At 42.2% G+C, this 16981-nt stretch overlaps 1 long non-coding RNA gene across 1 annotated transcript; it reads right to left on the minus strand.

The window, feature by feature from the left end:
• Positions 1 to 632: 632 nt before the first annotated feature.
• On the minus strand, positions 633 to 15266 carry LOC143271635 (uncharacterized). The gene is made up of 2 exons (XR_013048837.1): positions 15096 to 15266; positions 633 to 1695 (listed from the first exon to the last, which is right to left on the minus strand). It is a non-coding gene; the product is annotated as an uncharacterized LOC143271635 (long non-coding RNA).
• Between the last annotated feature and the right edge of the window lie 1715 nt (positions 15267 to 16981).

The following is a 16981-nucleotide window of genomic DNA, read 5'->3' on the forward strand; positions in this document are numbered from 1 at the left end:
TAACAGAGGATAAATAGGAACAGAGCATCAGAATAGGAATTTTACTATTGGTTATATTTAAGTTAAGAATTAAAGGGAGCCTTTTAAAAAACTTAGGCTATTTGGAAATTATAAATTGGCCCATGCATTGTATTTACTAAACCCTTTTTAAATATTAAAATATTTTGAGTTAAGAAAAGAGCATTTTAAAAAATGAATTAATGTTGCTTTGAGCAAAAACAACCACTATTATGAAACTGTGATTTCTTATGTGGAAATATTAGGAGAAAGATTTAAAGTCTTAGTACTTTCAATATATACTCCAGGGATAAAACCCCATAGAATATGAATAAATGGTTTTATTACATATTAATTACATTTTTATCAAAATAAATGCTGTTGCATGTTATTATTTTTATCAAAGGAAGAGCACAAATGTTTTCAACCTTCCAGTACAGACCTTTCCCTGACACAAGTTGCTGTCGATGTAAGCTGCCTAATGGGGGCCCAAACGGAAGAAGGGAAGCCTAGCTTCAGTGTGGTAACAATACCAACATTTATTCACAGCCCCTCCCAAGCAGACGTGAACATGCATTGCTAGGTGATTTCAAAGTAGTAAGTATAACTCCTTCCATAGAAGAAAGTTGGAGGTGATCAAAGAAAACATTTTTTATTAAAGAAACCACCCCTCCTCTCCTCCATGCCCTTTCACTCTTCTTCTGCCTTATTGACACGGAGCTGTCTGGTTTTCAGTTTGTGTTACCTCGGATGTCACCCCAAGATAGGTCAGGGGTGCTCAAGCTCTGAGTTTCCCAGCTCTGTTTCTCCGGGTTCTATGGGAATCCAGTACGTGAGAGGGGATCTGGGAGCTCTTTATAGAGAATGCAAGGTAAAAGGAGGGAGAGCAAGCACGGAGAGGTGAGCCTTCCCATTCTCCTGCAGACCTGTGGTGAGCAGGGTGGTGGTGGAGGTGTAGGGGTGGGGTGCTGGGGTGTGGTGTGTGGGTCTTATGTGGTAACAATGCTTTGAGAAGGCTGAGCCAAGCTCATGGGAAGTCCCTCAGACACTGAAATTTCCCTGGAGAAGTGTCCTGTCGATCCAGAGAGGCAGTTTTGGAGTGGACTGTTGCGATCCAAAGCTACGAACATTGGACTTTCAACCTGCTTTTCACTCTATGCCTACCTCCTGAGCAAAGCATTTCTGTGGTCGCCACACTAGCTGTTTTCTCCCTCACGGGCCCTCTAGAGTGTCATGCCGCTCCTTATCTGTAAGCTCCTGGCTAGTTAGCTCCAGCACGTCCTGAAGGCTTCTGTAACAAGGACTTGGGTTCAGACACACCATCTACTGTTAGAACTTCTCTCCCTGATCACACTCTTCAGCCAAGAACAACTTCTCACTGGGCCATGGCGTTCCATTGCCACCCAATGCCTCTGACCGACATTTGCTCAAGCTGTTCCGCACCTTCCCCTCCCGCCTCTCAGCCCATCCAAATCCTCCTTGTTTTTCTACATCCAGAGAGCTGCTTCTTCACTGAGCCGCTTTCTTCTAGTCAGGATGAACGCCTCTCCCTTGATCGCAAACTGCCGTAGTGTGCAGGCGTCTAGCTGGTGTGGTTTCAGTTTACTTTGCATCTTTTCTTCAAAGATCGGGCAGGGAGGAGCTGGATCACTATGACCATATCAGGCAACACATGTACACACATCTGACGCGTGTTTACTGAAAAGGAAAAAGCCAAGAGTCTGTGAGGAGAGGGTGGGAGAAGAAAGATGTAACTGTCATCTCATGGTTCCCAAAGACATTTCTGCACAGGGACTCAATTAATTTGTTACTTCTTAGGAAACACTACAGATTTCTTCTCCAGAACTTGAAATACATTGGCCATAGTTTTGGAGGGAAAGGAAAACAGGTAGATCTCCCCCAGTCAGCCCTTGAGAGCTCAACTGGAAAGGGGAGACACAAATCGGGGTGGGTTTTGGAGCGTCCGTCTTCCCTTGCTTTCCTCTATGCATCCCGGTGGTGCGAGATTCTCCTGCCTGGTTCTCACAAGCAGGCTGAGCCGTGAGGTTTCTCATGCTTGCTGTGTTATCTTTGGATCTCCATCCACCAGAGGAGGGTTGGGCTGGGTGTGGGTGCAAAGCAGCAATCACGGGTGCTGTGCTATGCGGAGAGGGAGGAAGTGGGCATTCTTACCAAAGCAGACATCTGATCGCCACAGAGTGATTGCCAAGAAATCACAGGGTGAATCAGGGTGACAAAAACAGTAGGGGGCAAAGAGGCCGGAATGGAGCCGGAGGGAGACACTGTGGACTGCAAGGCCAGCTGGATTGGCCTGCACGATTGTCAGCCCCACAATAGAAGTAGAAAGAGCAATTGCTAAGTTCCACTGTGTGCTCATTTTTACACAGGCCACACTTTCAAGTGTGTAGCTGGTTTCTGCTTCTGTGCAATTCTAGTCCAGTTGAAAAGACACGAAAACCCGACACGTGCTCTACTTCTACATGACATTGATAATGATAATTGAGATTCCTTCTCTTTCTACATTGAATTTACCCATGGGTCATAGTGGATTAACATGCAAACCATACCCCAAACCTGTCTCTACCACACAGCCTTAGTGAAGATCTTGCTTGTGTCCTTTGGAGATGACTCTGTTTCCGTTCTTCTAGTTTTATGTCACCATGGCACACGCCACCATCCTCTGGGCTGTGGCTAAGCCAAAGAGACTTTTCAAAAATGATCAGTGGTGCTCATTGCTGCCCTTGGATGAGTGTATTTTCACAAAGTTCCTATCAGATCACTCCCAATGCCTGCTGGGCCTGCCAGGGTCCTGGCACACTACAGGTCCTCTTTCTAGATTTCGGAAGAAGAGACATTGTCGATCCCCCACGGTTGTGGAGTGCACACAGGAAAAGGAAGGGTCCTGCGTGCCCTGGCCCTGGCACTGAGAGGCACCCCGCGCAACCCCAGCCTGCTGCCAGCCCACAGTGTTCTAGCCACACAAGCTCCTTTCTGCTCCCGGACATGGCGGGCCTCCTTTAGAGCTTACAGCATCTGTTTCCTTTTTCTGCCTCAGACACTTAGTTCCCTATCTTTGCAGGGCTGCCGTTTTCCTTTTAAATACACTGTCTTTTCTTTTTGATTAACATGTTAATTTTAGGTATTAGTGGGTTCAGTGCCATATTTCAGTGTAGGCATATAGTGTCCGTGAATCAAATCCATCTAGCTTTTCTTTCATCCTTCCTTCTTACCCACCCTCCCCAAGCTGTAGTAAATCACTGTTCTACATTTAGACTGGCTTTTTTTTTTTTAACTTTCACATATGAGAGACAGAACACATGGTGCTTATCTCTCTGCGTCTGTCCCTTTTCACTTAACATAAAGTCCACCAGTTCTATCCACTTTGCTGCAAATGGCTTTTCTTTTTTCTTTGTGGGTGAATATCATTGAATTCCATTGTGTATGTATACCATGTTTTTTTATTCATCTGTTAATGGGCACTGGGGATGACTTCTTATCTTAGCTATTGTGAAAAGTGTTGCAATAAAAATAGGCATGAAGAGATCTCTTCAGCATGTGATTTTGTTTCCTTTGGATCTATGCCCAGAAGTGGGATAGCTTGAGCATATACAGCCTGGCTTTTAGTTCTTTTGAGGAACCATCATATTGTTCTCCATAAGGAGAATGGGAATGTACGTGAATTGCCTTTCCCCCACATCCCTGCCACCTGCTTTTAATTCAGACCCCCTCAGCGAAGCCCTCCTAGTAGTCTGAGCTATTAGTACTCAGGGCACACATTTGTCACCCTGTTAAAGATCTTCATGGTGCTTAGCAACATCTGTATACTTCACCCCCACCCACTCTTACCACCTGAACACACATCTGGAGAGAAGAAGTCTTGAGACTTCTTCAGGGCCCTATTCACATTGCCTGAAACAATGCCCTGCATATCATTGGTTCTTATTCAGGAATTATTAAATAAATAGATTAAAACTACTATTAAAAACAAAGAGAGAACATTGAAATTCAGAGTATTTGTGGAAAGTTCTTGATGGAAGAAAGATAGTTTTTAGCTACAAAGAACTGGTGAGGGCCAAGAACGTACAGGGAACAGTATGCTCGTATTTGCATTTGGCCAAGAGGGGAACCTGGCCCGACTGGAGCAAGAGGCACACAGAAGGATATCATGTCAGGCAGTGGGATGTCTACAGGGTCAGAGGGTAAAAGAAAGTCATCCCATCACCAAGTAGTGCATGTGCATGTTTAGTGTGTATACACATAGTAAATGATATATATGTTGCATGTATATATTTGTACATATTTATTGCCTTGGGGCATGAAACATTGAAATTCTATGTGGAACCCAAGAGCCAGGAAAGCTATTTATCATCTTATTTCCAGCATGACAAAACAGAACAAATTACAATCTGTGAGTCATGAACATAATGAAAAAAAGTCAGTCAGCCCCATATATTTCATTTTTGCGCCAGTTTGATGATTTTATTTCATTTATTCATCTTTTTTTGGCTTTTTTTTTTCATGAACTAGTTTGCTATTTCGATAGAGCAATTCCTTGAGTTATTCAATCTAGGAATAGTTTTCATTTATTTGACATTTTATTTTCTCTCAGGAATGACCCTTATAGAATATGTATTTCTTTTCCTTGAATGAGGTGATATATTTGATAGTGGTTTGCAAAATATCAGATGCTCCTAAGTAGAAGGTAGAGCAGAAACCTTCAAAGGACATCAAGGGCATAAACTATGAACAGCATTGTCTTGGTGACCCAGTTGTCATAGGAAAAGCTGTTCAGTTATTCCCAGGGATTATACTCAGTGCACTCAGGAGTTGATATGTATGTCTATTCACTTCCATTACTAACTCTTAGAAAAAGAAGCTAACACATTTCTGATATAAATCTTGGTTGAGCAATCAGTCCTACAGTATATTCTTTGCCAGAAAAAACAAATAATTTGAATTCTGCATATTTGAAAGACTGCCTATTCCCATACCCCCGCTGGGTCCTTCTCTGACTGGCACAGAGTGTCTTCATACAGAATCAAGGAAGTGTGGCAATTTCCGTGAGTACACAGCATCAAAGAGGCGGGGGAGACCTTAGTTAGCTTCTCCAGTTCACAGTAACACTGCCTCAGCAATGAATTTAGGGAAAACTGGGAAACCAGAGCTTCCCCCTGCCCTCACAAATAGCCGAGGCGGTCTTGGTACTAGAGCACAGCATTTCCATGGTCACACTGATGCTTTCTATATAATTTTGAAGGTGATATATTTCCATTTTATAGATATAGTAAGAGAAATGAGTTCCTCCAGGGTATACCGGGGTGACTGGGTCCGCTTCCAGGAATAAATAAAACTGGGAATTTGGTCAGGAGGTGAAGGGCAGATTAGGGTGGAATAGTTCTGAGTTCTGGCCTGAATGGAACTTGATTTTAGCTGGGTAAATGCAGGAGTGGAGATCCAGGCAGGAGTTTTCCAGGGAAGACACAAAGCAAAGGAAGAGTAGAGCCTTGCTGCCATTGCCTGGAGAAGGTGCAATGAAGGAGCAAATTAAACTTCTAGGAGCACAAGGGAGCCATGGACCCTGCTGCTTTAGGGACCTACTGGATAGTTTATGCAAATCAAGACTCTGAAATATAGTAATGACAGTAATAGATATTTATGAGTAACAACCATGCTCATTCCATTTTATGGCTCAGAAAACAAAGGTATAGGAAATCTAAGATGGCAAGTGGTGGATCCAGGAACAAAATGTCTATCCAATCCCCAAATCTATAAATATAAATGGACACACACACACACACACACATACACATATATATGGGAAAAGTTCATATATATGTACACACACATATCCAAAGGTTTATGTGTTTATATATTTGATCCAAAAAATGTAAACACACATATTCAGAAGCTAAAATTAACTCTAATCTTATGTAAAAATAACATAATGTTTCAGACAATTCCAGCTACTAAAGAAACTGCTATTACCAATTTATGTTAGTTCCTTATTCAGTGCCTATATTCCTTTTTCATGTAGATAATCATATAAACACATTTTTTTCTGAGAAAAATGCTGTGAAATGTCATATACATATATACATAATATACGAAAATATAAATATGTGCATACACACAAATAAAACTTAGTCTATATTGCCAGTCAGAGTTTATGTCAATTCATGACTTTACCTGTGTATCACACAAGGCTCTGCTTAAGTTTTGCACAAACTAGTTATAAAGTTTTAAAATCAGTGTGATTCTGAAATGGCAGTTCATCTGTTTTACATATTTTGAGTTATTATTAAAGATGAACTTTTTCATATATTTACTGACATTAACTCAAATGCACTTCTTAACTATTTATTTTCTTAACTTCTGCAGTGTTTTTGGTGTGTTATTTGTAGTTCTGTGCATGTGTATGATAAGCAATATGGGGAGGAGGCATGGAGAACGTCAGGAAGGAGTGGATACGGCAGGGTGAAGGGCTAGACAGAATGAGTTTGTAAAGCGGAGCTAAATTTTCCTATTTTTTAAACGACATGTTGAATGTTAAGAAAAGTTGACCACATCATTAGTACATAGTAACTTCTATTTCCCCATTCTATCATCTTCCAGCCCACTATAACCCATTTCAAGTGTGCCCACACACTTTGTAGCTTTATAAACACACTCCATTTTAGGAATATTGAAAATTAAAACCAGAAGAAGAATGGCAAAAATGGAGCTCCGGAGCTGGCTCTGTTGGTAACACAGAGCCAGCTGGTGACACAGGCAGAAGTTGAGCTTTGTCCCCAGACCTGTGACAAGGCTGTGTCTGGTGCTGGGGCCTTGTGACCCTGGTGCTGGGGAGGCAGACACCAGCAGTGGGTTCACTGGCCAGCCAGTTTGACCAGATCAGCAAGCCCCAGGCCAGGGAAAGACTGTCTCAAAGAAACCAGGTGGGCGGCCCCTGAGGAGCAACACCCGAGGTTGTCCTCTGGCTTCCACAGACGCTTGCACAGACAAACACACAGAGTAGTGAAAATCACACGTCTTCTCTGTGTCTTTCAGGAAACTTGGAGTAGGACAGTTTTATAAGGAAATACAAAGCCTTGGAATTTTGCTTTCTTTTAATTTAGAAAATTCTAAATGTGTTTTCCCTCAGGACATGGCAGAACGCTCCTGTGTTAAATCAGGATTTTCTGATATAAATGGAAGTGGACTCTCTTGACAATTTACCCATTTGAATTCTGATGGGCTGCTATACATATGCCTGGAGGGTCCTTCAAAGGGTGGGTATTATAAATCAAAATAAAAAAATCCACTTCCTGTATTAGAACTATTATCACTGATCCATTAGGCATAATCCCCCAAATCTTCATTTTAATCAGATGTAGTTTTATTAAGCACTGTACGATTTTAATAGCCAGCTCTCTGTTCATTGTAATTCAAGGTTGCATGGAAGCTGCCATTCATAAATCACTTGTTATGTGCTCCTGCTTTTTAATACCAGCCTAACCTTTTGCTACATCTCACTGTCAAAACATTCCAATAAGGTTTGATGCAATTTCATTCTACATGTGTGCACCCGCCTAGCCTACAGAATAGCAGAAATAATTGACTACATCTGAGTGGCTTTCTTTCCAAACACCTGTACTCATTAAAGCCTCCAATACATGGACAATTCTTGACAATCGTGTTCATCATGAAGACCTTCTTTTCAGAGGCACAACAAACCAGATGTGGATTGTATACAGTGGCTTCTCAAAAACGTGTGGGCAAAGGGAACTTTTTATTTGCCAAGCATTCCAGAAGATCTCATTTTGAGCCAGCTCAGATGTGACTCATTGGATCCATTGGTGATTCATGGCAGTGGCAGCCCTCATAAAGACAATAAAGAAACCCCTTTATTGTCTAAAACAAAGGCAATCCCATACTACTTCCTACGTAGATGACACACTCACATTGATCTTCGTTTGTTTTACCAACAGATAAATCTTTTCCAGGTGACAGATCACACCTGTAAAATCAGTCCTTAATCAAAAAGTCCCTAGCACCCCACACCAGAGGTGTTGGAGAGATAACACCAGGGCAGATATGTGGGCTCAAATTTTCACACAATAGAGATATAATGAGTGGTATCGATGTCTCTGTTATCTGACACTTAAAACACAAATGATATATTTTAGCTGACAACTTTTTTTCTTTTTCCTTCCTATTTTTATATACAGAAATCCAGAGATGGACACCAGGAAGCCAGTTTAAGCCATCCTCGAGGCAAGATTAGAAGTTAACTTTGCAGAAGGTACAAACAGTACATCTCAATATAAATTATATGTGGAAAGAAATCACGGACTGGGGAGATGGTTCAGCAGGCAAAACACTTGCCAGAAAATTGTGAGAACCAGAGTTCCCGTCTCAGAATCCATGTAAAAGCCAGGTGGCAGCTGCCTGTCATCCTGGGGTGGGGTAAATTGAGACATGGAATCCCTGGGGTAAGTTGGCTCTCTATACTAGCAGAAACCATGAGTGACCCTGTCTCAGTGTGTAAGGTGGAGAAAGAGATGTCAGCCATGGGCCTCCACACACAGGGACACCCCCACTCCCACCCCCTACCCAGTACTCCATACAAACATATATAGGCAAAATAAATAAATTCACAAAAAAATAAATCTTGCCTATCTTGTACAATGTGTAATATAATCATCTCTTCCCTTCTCCATTCTTTGGCAATAGTCATGATATTCTTTAGTAGAGAAATGTCCCTGCTTGTTCCTAGGGGCTTAGGAGATAGTTTTTGAAAGAAAATGGAAAGCCTAGATGCTAATGAAGTATTTACTCTCCTGAAGTACTTTCCCTATTCAAATTTCTCTAAGAAAAATTTAATTTCCCTTTTAATATCTCTCTTCTGGGCATAGTATCAGGTTTCATTATTATTTTTTTTTAATCTGCAATTTCCCTACGAAGCAGAGATGCAACTTAGTAACCAATTCTTTTAAAACAAAAATGGGCTGATAGCTTTTCATTGTTTCTAATACTGAAATATATTAGAGGCAGTGAGAGGAAAAAGCTGCTTGCTTTTGACCATCTAGGAAAGAAATGTGGTATCATTAAGGAGAAAAAAACCTTCAATGAACCACGAGTTTCAGAAGGAAAATTGGATGTGGTCTCTTGTGTAGACGGGTGGCAAGAACTCAGATTAGCTGTATAAAATGCACAGTATTTTCTCTGTGACAGTGTTCTCTGTAACAAAGGAGCTTAAATGGTGTGCATTATACATCTTTTTACTTGTATAAACATAGAACAAGGCTCATGGAATATGGCTGAGCATCACCCCAAATGCTGGGACTGTGCAAAGAGAGCCAGCATCCAGGCTCAGAGAATGACTTAACAAGTTAGAAATACGTAGCTTCTCTGAGGGTTCATTCTCTTTACCTGTTCTCAGAGACACCAACTACAGCTTTGACTTTCCATTAAAAGAAAGAACTAGAAATTTCTTCTGAACTTTTACATAGAAGTCCCTGAATACAATAGAAATATAAATATTCCCTAATTTCTTGGCCATTTTATTTGATCGCATTAATGAGTCCTCTTACATGTTGGGATTAAGTTTGACATGACTACAGCATGTCCGTCTTAACACTCATCTTATCCTAGTGACCTAGCACTCATTCCAAGTCCTATAGGAAAAACAAAGTCATTGATATAGTTGTCTGAACATCTCATGCTGACCACTGATGGATGTCTGAACTGTGTCTTAATTGATGTTTGACATGTTCTAGTGTTTTAGAAAGCCATGCATATCCCAGCAGGTCATGGGTTGTGTATGTCTACATAGGGTTCTCTTGTCTCCCTGCCGCTCAACACACACCTTTGCCTAGGTTCCCATGTGAGTTACTTTTCTTGTTGCTGTGACAAAATACCCAACAAGCAGCAGTTTAAAGGTAGAAAAGATTATTTGGCTCACAGCCTCAGAAGGGGTGCAGTGTGAGGCAGCTGGTCCTATTACACCCACAGTCAGGAAGCAGAGAGGGGGCATGATGTGGGGCTGCTCTATGCAACTGTAAGGCCCACCCATGGTGACTCACTTTCTCTACAAAGGCTCCACCTCCCAAAGATCCCAGAGCCTTCCATAAACATCAACAACAGCCAGGACAAAGTGTTCAAACCCATGCGCTCATGGAGGACAATTCAAAGTCAAACCACAACAGTCTCTAACAGATCACCCTTGTGCAGTCTTGGCTCCAAGAGCCTCTTCCTTCAGACTCCTGGTACCTTCTTTTGGCAGCAGGGTCTCATTCACTGGTGTTTCTGAATCATTGTATTCCTGATACAAACAATGATCCGTGTAACACAATAAGAGACTTGGAGCTCAGAGTCAACTAAATTAGTGTAGAGAAAGTCAGGTGAATATAGAGCTATGATAAATGTTGAAAGTGGGATCAAGAAACACATCTAAGTGCTATGGAAACTTGGACAGCCTCTATCTCTTTTTATGTTTTATTTCTTAGATCATTTATTATAATTAGACATTGTATATATTTACTCATTGATTAGCAAATTCTTAAACACTGCCAACCTCCCTTCCTCCAAATAGAACATAGATTTAGAACAGAAACTCTTTGACTCTATTTATAGCAGAAATCTGAGTGCCAGGGCAGTGGGTGACAGGTAGAAGTTGATAAAACAGTGTTTGTGGAATGAGTGAAAGGATGCCACCCATGTGCCAGATTCTGTATTAGATGCTAGAAAAGCAACAGGTGAACCTAACTATGTGCAGCTTACACTCTAAAGGGATGTGTCATCCTACAATCTACATACTAGTATGACAGTTTCTCACGCTGATGACAACCGTGGACATAGCCAGGGCAGAAATGTCAGAGAGAGTGAAAGCAGATGTTGTTCAAGGAGGAAGGCCAGGCCCCGCTTCTCTGAGATGACATTGAAATACAATCTGGACCATGAGAATGAGGAAGTCAAGTGAGAGGAGATGACATACGAGCAAGTCACAGGCCGTGCCTGCAACGTGCCCCTCTTAGACTGAGATATTGAAACCTAAGGGTAAATGTGATTGGGGCCTTTAAGGGGTAATGGATTCATAAAGGATACTCTCCTTGTGAATAGAGCTGAAGCCCTTTAAGGAGAGGCTTCCGCCCTTCTACCTTCTGCAAATGATGACAGTATTCTTCCTTTCTGAGGAGAACAAAAGGCATAGTCTTGGAGACAGAGAACAATCTGTAGTAGACAAACAAATCTGGAGTCACTCTGATCTTGAACTTCCCAGACCCCAGAACTGTGAGGCATAAATCTCCATTCTGAATCACTCTCACAGTCACAGTGAACTAAAGCTCAGGTGGAGGGTGTTACTTCTGGGCTCAGAGGCCTGTGTGCCTAGACTAGGTTTGTAGACTGAGACAGGTGCTCTGTAATAGGGTGTGGCAGGTGGGGGTAGGGGGTTACCTTTTGTTGTGGTTCCAACAGGAAGCCACGAGCACTTTCTAAGCACAGGAGGGCCATGATCTGATTCCTCTGAGACAACTCTTGTGCACAGTCACTGTGTCTTCTGCAGTTACCTTTTGAAAGGCGGTCTGCAGAACAAGGTCAGCAATGTCCTCTTGGATGGGGTCTATGACAAAGGTGTGAGATGAACAAGACCACAGCCTGAGGTGACGCTATAGCATGAGGCTGGTGAGAAGCACCTGGAATCCAGATGTATTTCAGAGGAAGAGGGAAGACTTGAAGATAGACCCAGAAAGGATGAATCAGGGAGTCACGGATGGAAGTGACAGAATCTGGACATGTTAGGTGAGGGGAGGTGGTGAATACATTCTCTGGAAACTCAAGTCAAAAATCAGCCGGGCAGTGGTGGCACACGCCTTTAATCCCAGCACTCGGGAGGCAGAGGCAGGCGGATCTTTGTGAGTTCGAGGCCAGCCTGGTCTACAGAGTGAGATCCAGGAACAGGCACCAAAATTACATAGAGAAACCCTGTCTTGAAAAACAAAACAAAACAAAACAAAACAAAACAAAACAAAACAAAACAAAACAAAACAAAACAAAACAAAACAAAACAAAACAAAAATCAAGTGAGCAGGATTGACCTAGATGTAACATACTTACAAGGAACTGGAATTTCACCATGGAAGCAGAGACCAGAAATGGAAAAGCAGTGTTATTAACCTATGGTGGAGGGTGATAAGGGAGAGCTTTGCAGAGAATAGAGCTTCGAGATGTTAGGGAAATTGGTAGCCAAAGCAATGCCTTGGCTTCCCTTAGCAGATACAGCAGGAAGACCTGCAGATGCAGGGAGAAACAGTGTGTAGACAACAGACCACATTTCCGTATCTTAGCTGCCTGTTTTCATAGTTATATGTGATGTTCTACCCCCAGGATTAGATATATTGGATGAAGCAAAGGGAAAAATAAAGAATCTAAGTTTGATTGAAAATTTACACAACTACAAATATTATCACAAGTACCTGGGGAGGAAATGAGGCAGGTGTGGTTATTTGAAACAGGGAAAGAAAGTCCCTTTCTTAAGATAGCTGGCTAAAAGTGTTTAGGCTTTGGCTTAGAACATGTTTGCATGTTTGCATTTGAAGCCCACAAGGTGATGTCTTCAGGAAGTTCATTTAAATAGAATGAATCAGCAAAGCTCAAATTGAACTCAGATTCTGGGAAGCTGTAACATTTGTCAGAATCCAATCTGTGCTGGAAATAGAATATCCTCAGAAGCTTCTAAAAGGGTGACCCTTTTTGAGATTGTCCCAGGAAGATTATAATAAGAAGCTATGTGTCTGTGATTAATAGCTTGAGAAATAAGCAAGTGTTGAGATGTCCAAAAAAAAAAAAAAAAAGCTGTAATTAAGCTCATTCATTTACATTGGACACACTGGAACTGTAGTCAAGTCTAAAAGTTTCCCACAGGTCTGCAACTTCCCTGAGGTCAAGGACCACAGTCAATGCATCTTCTGATTTGCACTTAGCTCCAGTAAGTGCTCAGAGGACCTTTTCAAATGAAATGACAAAGTGCCTGGTGAAGGAGAAAGTGGTTGTGGCTGTGTATTAGGAGAAACCTTTTGGGTCGAGTAGAGCATCAGCTTACCTTTTAACAGCAAGAGATAGAAGTCAGATGATGTGGGTGGGTTGCAGCTACTAATAAATATGCAAGATTTCCTCGGACTCCAAATGTTGACAGGCGACTGAATGTCATTGGTCCGTTTATTTCTCCAGCAATGCACTTGGGCTCTACTGTGCAGAGCAATATGCTAAAACTTTTTTTTTTTTGTGGACATACATGTTTAATTACTTGTTAGATTAGCAGATGGAAAAATATAGTAAGCAGATGAAGACAAGGTTCATAAGCTCAGGAGGGCAGGTTACAATTAGGCCAAGTGAGGTTTAGACATTCAATAGACTACTTTTTAACACTGAATATAAAACCTTTTGCCACAAAATCAATGTATTAAACCTGGTTTCCAGAATTATCCAAACTTCCTTTTAAACATCATTTAATTTTTTAATACTTAAATATTTTCTTTAGCAAACATATCCAAAATACTAAGCTTCACTTAATAATTTTGTGTATGTACCAGAATAACCTAAACTGTTCAAGATACTGTTCTCTAAACTACAACAGCAGCTTACATATTTCTTCCCTTTAAAACACTTATCTTTTCACATTGTCATTCTCAAAGATATTCCATAGAGGGGCCAAGAGTACAGCTCAGGAAAAGAGCACATTTGAGGCCCTGGGCATGTAAGAATAACCTGTCTGAGTTGGAGATGTTAATAAAGAAGTGGAGGAAGTGCAGCCAGCAGCTGCTCTATGAGCTGCAGTCAGTTATGTCTGAGGATGATGAGAAACTCAGCCTCACCGAGTTGATCGACTACTATGGGGTAGATGAAACAGTTGTGCACTATAATAGAAGTGAAGAAGAATTTACAGGGGTTTGATAAGTTTTGTTGTTGTTGTTGTTCAGCTTTATTTTCTCTCCTTTTGGGGTGATGCAATATGCTAAAACTTAAGCACAGGGTGAGAAATAAAGCACATGAAATCCTACCCCCAGGAAGCGTATAATCTAGCGAGGAGGATGTACAACAAATAAGTAGGTAACTGAATTGAAAAGGCACAGAAGAAAGCCAGCATGCACTCATGGCACATCTTGAAGAAGAGACCAGGTGATGAAGGTCACCGGAGAGACCCTTCCTATGGACTGCCACTGAATCCGGATGAGAATCAGCTGGGGCAGAGCACTGAAGGAGGTCACAAAGTGCTGATGCTTAAGCCAGGCAAATGGCATGAAAAGCTGTGAGACAGGAAATACAGTGCTCTTTGGGGAACTGAAAGGAGGATTTGTAGAGCAGTTTTGAGGCTTGGCTTTGAATAAAAGTGAGACTCCCAAGCTGAAAGTGCGGGTACACTGTACTCCCAGCACCTAGGATTGAGGCAGGATCATCATGAGTTCAAGGCCAGTCTGGGCTACATTGTGAGATGCTCACTTGAAAATCAACAAATAAACAACAAGAGTGGGGACATGGGGCATCTGAGCGAAGATCTAGAATAAGGGGGTAATTAACAACCTCCAGAGGGTGAATTGTCACTGGGGATGGACGTCTGGGGCTTTGTGGCAATGGTAGTATGCCTTTAAAAGGAGGGATGCAGGAAGTCATAAGAACGTAATAAACAATTGAGCTTTTGGTCATGATAGGCACAACGAAGGATACAATGACTGTGATAACTCCAGTGAGGAAATCAGAGAAGGCTTTCAAGGAGAAGCCGGCCTGGTAATACGGAGCAGGTGCATTTCAGGCATTGTGTGTGCAAAGGCCCTGGGATCTGCTTGTCTGTGCAGCTTTTCCCAGACCCCAGAAGGCTAAGACTAGTCTCACGATCACTCTGTCCCATAACACATAATCACACCAGACCCTATCATGACCAGAGACCCCTACTTCCTCCAGGAAGATGAGGTCATTCCTGGTTTACCCTTCACCTCCTCCCTCTCCTTCTCTCTGTCTGCCTGCCCTTCTTTCTGTCACCCGGAAGAAGTTATCTTCTCAATTCAGCTATGCGGCCCTCTCCTCTTCCCCCTCCTCCTCCACCTCCCGAGGTGTGTACCCACCGTGAAGAGCTGTTGTGAAGGAGGAAACCCAAAGAGCCAAGAGCAGGAAGCCTGCATGCACAAGGAGGTCAGATCAGGAAATGGGTGTAGTCCAGTTCACTGCCAAGTGAAAGATACGGTTCAGCAACCTGCCGCCAGTTTCCGGCTGTGGGGCCTGGAGGCCTCGGGCCCAGGTGCTCCCATCAGCCCCAGCGTGCATGCGCACTCTGGCTGCAAACGGGAGCTCTAAAATTGCAATCAAACGCAGGAAAGATAAGAGTGGAGTGGAGAATTTGGTTCTCTGATGCAGCCCATATCTTATCATGTTGTCATTTAAAGTGCACTGAGTGCTACCAACGTATTATTTAACATAGAAACAGTGAAAGGTGTACATATATCTTCATTATAGAAGGTGGTCGTCCATCACTGAACGCCACAAAAATGAACTAAGCACCAGGTATAGGCCAAGTAATTGGCTAGGGAAACAGATGAATCGTACGGTGATCTTTTGAGATAGGTTTGTTGTTGTTATTGTTTTCAGCCAGAGGTGGAGGGACAGGTTGACACACTGGTGACTTATTAGACAAAATGAGGGTGTCAGAGTAATCTTCTGACCATGTACCCTGAGGTCGTCTCCTGGGGTTTCAGTTGCCTTCCCAGCACCTGACAGCAGGCACGGGGCGTAGCCGGGGGAGCAGCCTGGTGGACATGCAAGAGTATGGTGGTTTGCCTTCTCTATGCCAGCTCTGTGAGCTTGGCCTGGCAACTTTACAGTCTCCTGATCCCTAAAATGTATTTGTACCTGCTCTTCTCAATCTGCAGATTCAATGAACCAAGATGGAAAACATTTTAAAATGGCAGCTGCATGACACATGTGCAGACTTTTGTCCTTCCAGTTGCTTGCAGAATACAGTATAATAGGTATTTACACAACACTGACATTGTATTCCATGTTTTGATGGGGCTGGGGAGATGGCTCAGTCACTAAAATGCTTGTCATGGAAGTATGAGGATCTGAGTTCAGATCCCCAGCACCCATGTAAGAAGCCTGGAATGGTGGTGTGCACCTGTAATCCCAGGGCTGGAAGGAGGAGACGGAAAGGTTCCTTGGCTTGATGACCAGCTAGCTAGTAGATGAGTCAGTGATAGACCTTATTTCAAAAAATAAAATGGAGAAAGATTGAGGAAGATACCTGATGTTGGCTTTTGAGTCCGTATTCATGTGCATGCACATGTACACATATGTGTATATATACATATGTCATAAAACTAAATTTTATTAAAAGGATATCTAGAGATGATTGAAGTATGTTGTGTGGGAGGATATTGATGGTTGTGCACAAATGCATCATCATTTTATATAAAGAATATGAGCATACTCAGATTGTGTTATCCTGGAAAAACCCCCACCTCAAAAACCTACATGTCTTAATTGGACTTAAGATTTGATCAACAAGAGGGAAACCATGCCTGGTACTGGAAACCTAGCTAACTTCTCCATGTTAGTAAAGTCATGGTTATTGGAGGAGAATCTACCACCACTGATTTACTAAATCAGCATAATCCCTAGCAAAAATCTATAAACTTTCATCCTTATACCCACAGATAAGTTTCCCTCACCAAGGAACTTCTTCTTTTCAACAGAAGGAGACCACTACAGAAAACCAAAAGCAGCCGGGTGGTGTTGGTGCACACCTTTATTCAGAGCACTTAGGAGGCAGAGGCAGGTGGATCTCTGTGAGTTCCAGGCCAGCCTGGTCTACAGAGCAAGATCCAGGAAAGGCACAAAGCTACACAGAGAAACCCTGTCTCAAAAAACAAACAAACAAACAAACAAACAAACAAACAAACAAAAAACCAAACAAACAAAAAAAGAAAACCAAAACCAATCAAAATGCAAAATTGTG

The sequence above is a fragment of the Peromyscus maniculatus genome, chromosome 2 (assembly GCF_049852395.1).
Source record: "Peromyscus maniculatus bairdii isolate BWxNUB_F1_BW_parent chromosome 2, HU_Pman_BW_mat_3.1, whole genome shotgun sequence".
NCBI lineage: Eukaryota > Metazoa > Chordata > Mammalia > Rodentia > Cricetidae > Peromyscus > Peromyscus maniculatus.